Source organism: Sander vitreus, chromosome 17 (assembly GCF_031162955.1).
Source record: "Sander vitreus isolate 19-12246 chromosome 17, sanVit1, whole genome shotgun sequence".
In the NCBI taxonomy this organism is placed as follows: domain Eukaryota; kingdom Metazoa; phylum Chordata; class Actinopteri; order Perciformes; family Percidae; genus Sander; species Sander vitreus.
In genome coordinates this window covers 30,127,603-30,133,602 of record NC_135871.1, presented here as the reverse complement: position 1 = coordinate 30,133,602, position 6,000 = coordinate 30,127,603, and positions in this window count along the sequence as shown.

The window sequence follows — 6,000 nt, the reverse complement described above, 5'->3', positions numbered from 1 at the left end:
TTTAGAGGTTGTACCAGAATAGGTTTACATGGTTTAATTTTCAAAAAACACCATATTTTTGTTGTACTGCACATTGCTGCAGCTCCTCTTTTCACCCTGTGTTCAGGTCTCTGTTTTAGCTACAGAGTGAGACCTCTCACTGCTGGAACATCTTTGTTGGCAGTCGCACATGCTCAGTAGCTAGGTAAGGACTACATGCTCAGTAGCTAGGTAAGGACTACACGCTCAGTAGCTAGGTAAGGACTACATGCCCAGTAGCTAGGTAAGGACTACATGCTCAGTAGCTAGGTAAGGACTACATGAGCTAGCTAGGTAAGGACTACATGCTCAGTAGCTAGGTAAGGACTACATGCTCAATAGCTAGGTAAGGACTACATGCTCAGTAGCTAGGTAAGGACTACATGCTCAGTAGCTAGGTAAGGACTACATGCTCAGTAGCTAGATAAGGACTACATGCTCAGTAGCTAGGTAAGGACTACATGCTCAGTAGCTAGATAAGGACTACGTGCTCAGTAGCTAGGTAAGGACTACATGCTCAGTAGCTAGGTAAGGACTACATGAGTAGCTAGATAAGGACTACGTGCTCAGTAGCTAGGTAAGGACTACATGCTCAGTAGCTAGTAGCTAGGTAAGGACTACATGCTCAGTAGCTAGGTAAGGACTACATGCTCAGTAGCTAGATAAGGACTACATGCTCAGTAGCTAGGTAAGGACTACATGCTCAGTAGCTAGGTAAGGACTACATGCTCAGTAGCTAGGTAAGGACTACATGCTCAGTAGCTAGGTAAGGATTACATGCTCAGTAGCTAGGTAAGGACTACATGCTCAGTAGCTAGGTAAGGACTACATGCTCAGTAGCTAGGTAAGGACTACATGGTCAGTAGCTAGGTAAGGACTACATGAGCTAGCTAGGTAAGGACTACATGCTCAGTAGCTAGGTAAGGACTACATGCTCAGTAGCTAGGTAAGGACTACATGAGCTAGCTAGCTAGCTGTTTCTCCAACTTCAGTAGTACAAGGCAGGATTAGCTGGGAGACTTCTTCTAAACGAGGGCGCACTTCCACCTTTGTGTGGAATACCTGCAGAACAGGGATATGGAAGTAGTTCTATATAATTTATTTAGTAGATTATGGTGAACTAGTGTGTGTTGTAGCAGTGTTTTGCCATTGAGAACGAGCTAGCATGCTAACGGTTAGCCCCCTAGGCCCCTCGTCTCGGCTAGTGACGTAGAAAGCCGTGCAGATTTTGAACAGCTCAACCGGAGCCTGAAGGCAGGACACATTCAGAAACCGTATCTCACTCAGAACAGCATGGATGTATGTTGTTAAGTTTGTATGTGTGTGGAAGCACCAGAGACACTTTGTACCAACAGTTTTGAAAACTTTGACCAAATGCTATATTGATAAATGGGTGTAAACAACAGTGAAAATGTTCAGATGCTACCAGAAGACTTCCAACTTTCAGGTTGCTCACGTCACATCTACGTCTTCAAGCTCAGTTGGAGGCTGCTCAGTAACGCTCAGCCATCACCGGGAAAGAGCTTCTAATGTCCTTCACTGGTCTCCGTCAAAGTCTATGGCATCGCTGTGTCCATTTCTTTCACTGTGTATGGTTGTTAAAGCTACACACTTTACTCACGTAAAGGCAAAAGTCCAGCAAGCTTTTGGATCTAGGTGTTTCTTTTGTACATAAATAATGATAATGGAACTGATGTTTCCTCCCCACCATTGTAAGTGATATTTAAAAGGGTTACTAAAAACCCAGTAGGGTTTGACATGCGCATGCGCACTCGCACACACACGCACATACACACATACACACACACACACACACACACACACACACATACACACATACACACACACACATGTCATATGCCTGCTGTTATGGAGACGTATTACGTCTCGTCTCTTCTGTGTGTTCTGAGGAACTTTTTTGACCAACTCAGGGACACTGATCAGTCCAACTGCCTTTTCTGCCGATGGTCGGCCGTCTGGTTGGTGTGTTTGGGCCTTTAGTGTTACGTCATCTTCAAACCCCATGTAGCTGCTGCTCTCCATGGTGCATTTTACAAACACACTGAAGGGCGCTTTTTTCGTCTCATCAGACGCTGACAGCCACTATCCAAACGTCCGTATTTTACGAGTTCAGAGTGAGAACGGGTTGTAATCCTCCAAGTGTCAATTTTCTAAGTTAAAAGGGGCTCGAGGATGGTTTAAGTAGAGGAAACTGTGGTGGTGGGGTGTATAAAAATATGACAACATTTTCTGTGATGAAAATAAAAATACGTCACTCTGGTACAATGTCAGGATATTATTGTATCACTCTGTTGGTTGCAAGTGATAGTCAATGATTAGGTGGCAATCTCATCATTATCATACCTAGAGAATAAGAGTAGGTGGGTCGAAACGCTGCCAACTCTGGGGTCCAAGTGTTATCAACAGTAGGAATTGTGTTCTGGGCTTCATGGTCACTCTTGTACTATATAATGCTAAACTAAGACTCGTAAGTTTATTGTTTACTGTTGCACTCACGGTTTGTCATTTGGCGAACAATATTGTCTAAAAATAGTACTGTAAATATGTTACTATAAGCCACAGCTTCATCATTAAGTCTTTGGTGATGGTTCTATTGTGAGAGGAGGATTTATTCATCAGAATATCATTACATTTATCTATTTAAACAGACAGTCAACTTAGTTGCATATATATATATATATATATATATATATATTAGGGCTGTCAAAATAACGCGTTAATTACGATTAATTAATCTGAGAAAAAAAATAATGCAGATTAATCTATTCCATATTGAGGTTTGACCCGGAGCCGTTCTAGCCCCATTGGACTGTAAAATGAAGGAGGAGTCGAGAATGTTCTACCTGGATCATTAATTGGAACATTTACTTGTAAAAATCTTCTTCCTGCCAACCCTGGCTACCGAAATCTGGTTCCACTGATATGTCTGCTCTTCTCTCTGATGCTCTGAAACACAAACACCGCTGCACGTGACGCTAGTTAACACTATACTCAACAGCAGCTAACGTTAGCCTACCGCTAGCTAGTTAACACTATACTCGACAGTAGCTAACGTTAGCCTACCGCTAGCTAGTTAACACTATACTCGACAGCAGCTAACGTTAGCCTACCGCTAGCTAGTTAACACTATACTCAACAGCAGCTAACATTAGCCTACCGCTAGCTAGTAGCTGGATTAAACAGGGTTAAAATGCTGACAGCTAACGCTAAACGGTGTAAAGTGTGACTGTGTTTTACTGTAGAGGATTCAACACCGGGATGTAACAATCTGCAGCTGCTGTCGGAGAAACAACACAGACGGTGCGTTCAATGAAACTGGTAAACTACAGCCTCGTGGTGCATTTGAAGTTATTGTAAATGTCCTTTTCCCATCTGGTTGTTGTTTTTGTCGTTCAACAGCTATTTACTAGTGAAATAAGTTATTGTTATACATTATTATTAAATCATTTAATGTTGACCATATGGCCTTAGCAATAAACAAGCCGTTCTTTAATGTCACCAACTGTTGTTTAGTTCCCTTTTTTATTTCTTTTCTTTTTTTACTTTCTTAAAAAGTATCGGTTCAGGCACCGTTAATTATGTATGCAATTAATTTCAATTAATTAATCACAGAGTATGTAATTAATTAGATTACATTTTTTAATCAATTGACAGCCCTAATATATATATAAATATATTAATTGTTTCTGTATGATTTTTATGTGGGAAAGTCAAGACTAGAAGATGCCCAAATGTGCACCTTATGAGGAGCCACAATAATTCTACAGCTACAAAACTTTTTTACAAGCTCAAACATAGATGACCCTTATTTGATTCCATAAATATTTCTTGCAACACGACTGCACATAATGTACTGTTACACTACAGATTCTTCAAAAGTCATTTTACCATTTTATCAGCACTGTATAGTTAGAGGACACATGCTGGTGCATCTGTCTTTTCTCTTAATCATTTAGGGTCATGCATTTGTTGACATATGCAGCATTAATTTTAGGCAAAAACAAGACTCAGTAAAGGAGGAATATACTCAGGCGACATATTTACAACTACAATTTCCCTACATGACTAAAATCTGGTTGGTACAGTCAGTGGGTTGGCACTGTATTGAATAGAGCAGTGTTTCTCTAATGGGGGTACATGTCCCCCTAGGGGTACTCTGGAGGACTGCAGGTTGTACATGTCCCCATAGGGGTACATTGGAGGACTGCAGGGGGTACGTGTCCCCCTAGGGGTACTCTGGAGGACTGCAGGGGGTACGTGACATTTTTTGCTAAATGTTTTTCAGTTACAAGGCTGTAATTTGTCGCTTTTTTCCAAGTTTTTTCAAGTCGCTGTTTTTGAAGTTTGTCCCCTTTTTTTTGAAGGTTTTGTCGTTTGATTTGACCTAGTCTTGCCTTTCTTTATTACTTTTTTCTATTGTCCTTTTTTCTAAATGTTTGACTCTTTTTTCAAAGTGTTTTTTCTGCTTTTTTTTAAAAGTTTTTGTCACTTTTTCGAAGTTTGTCGCTTATTTGAGTTTTTTGTCACTTTTGTCGCCCTAGTGTTGCCTTCCTTCTTTTTTATTACTATTTCCGACCTATTCTTCGAACCAAGTTACTAAAGAAATTACATATTTCATTTACTAATATTTAATTTCTTAAATCCAAAATTGTCATCATCTAATAGTTTAATAAGGTGAGGATTTTATTATTAAGGTTAGGAGTTACAGCAGGTACAATTCTACTGGTTCAGCATCACAGCAACTCATTACTGAGCTATCAAATTGCAAATCATAAGTCAAAAATCAATCAAAAATTAACCAGAAAACAACCCAAAACAAAGAAAGAAACACATACACCCGCAGCTTAAGAGTTTCAAAAGAGGGAGAGTTTTTTGGATAGCAAGTCTACTCACCTACAGCCAAAATCAGCCACCACTGTTGCAGAATCATGGTCACTCTGAGTAAGACCCGGCCAAGGACGGAGGGAGTACTTACCAGTCCTGGGAATGTGAGTGAGTTTCCCACGTTTCCCAGTATCACTCCCACTGCCACACACCTGCATGTACAACATATGCTGCGTGCCTGCCATACAATGGGCTGTGGGAATACAGGACATGTATCAACATAATCATCTCTCGCTGTTGCGGAATATGACCTCATTTTATTATTAAAAGATATATGCTAGTCCAATTATAAGAGGGAAATAAAAAGAAAACCTTACAGTTGTTTCCAAGTGCTTACACACGTTTTCTAAACTCTACACACAATTCCCAAAACTGCATACACAAAATGCAAACACACATCTCCTTCAAAATGAAGCACTGCAATAAAAATGCCAAAAACACATCTGAAATTGAAGCATTTGCATCAAATGGCAAACATTTTTTTCATAAAAGTACATTTTGGGATATACCATGTACACACTGTCTAAATCTAAAGCTCTTTTGTCGTTCATAGGCTTTTATCTACATTTACAATGTTCTAGAGTGAAAGTAATCTGCTGAAAAGTGTACTGTAACCAACAATGCAATGTTACAGTAAAACAGAAAATATTTATTAGGCAAAACATGTTTTTTAAGAGTAGCACAGCGTTGTATGCAGTAGCATGAAACAAGAAAACAAAAGTACAATAAACCAAAGGTATCATTTTTAGAATAAAGAATATGTGTGCGTGTGTGTGTTTCTCATACTAATGACACATGTATGTTTGTTTCTGTGGAAAGCCCGCTTTTATTAAGCAACTGTAGGAAGGCATTCAGAAATGTCAACAGATGAGGTCATCAGCACACACGGGGCAACAAGTGGACGTTAAAGGTGCTTACACACCAACCGGACGGCCGACCGTCGGCAGAAAAGCCCGTCGGACTGATCAGTCGGGTCCCCGAGGTCCAAAAAAATGCCTCAAAACACACTGAGGCAACGGCGACTTGAGCGCACGCTCTGCACGTGCACGAAATGTAATACGTCTCCATAGCAGCAGG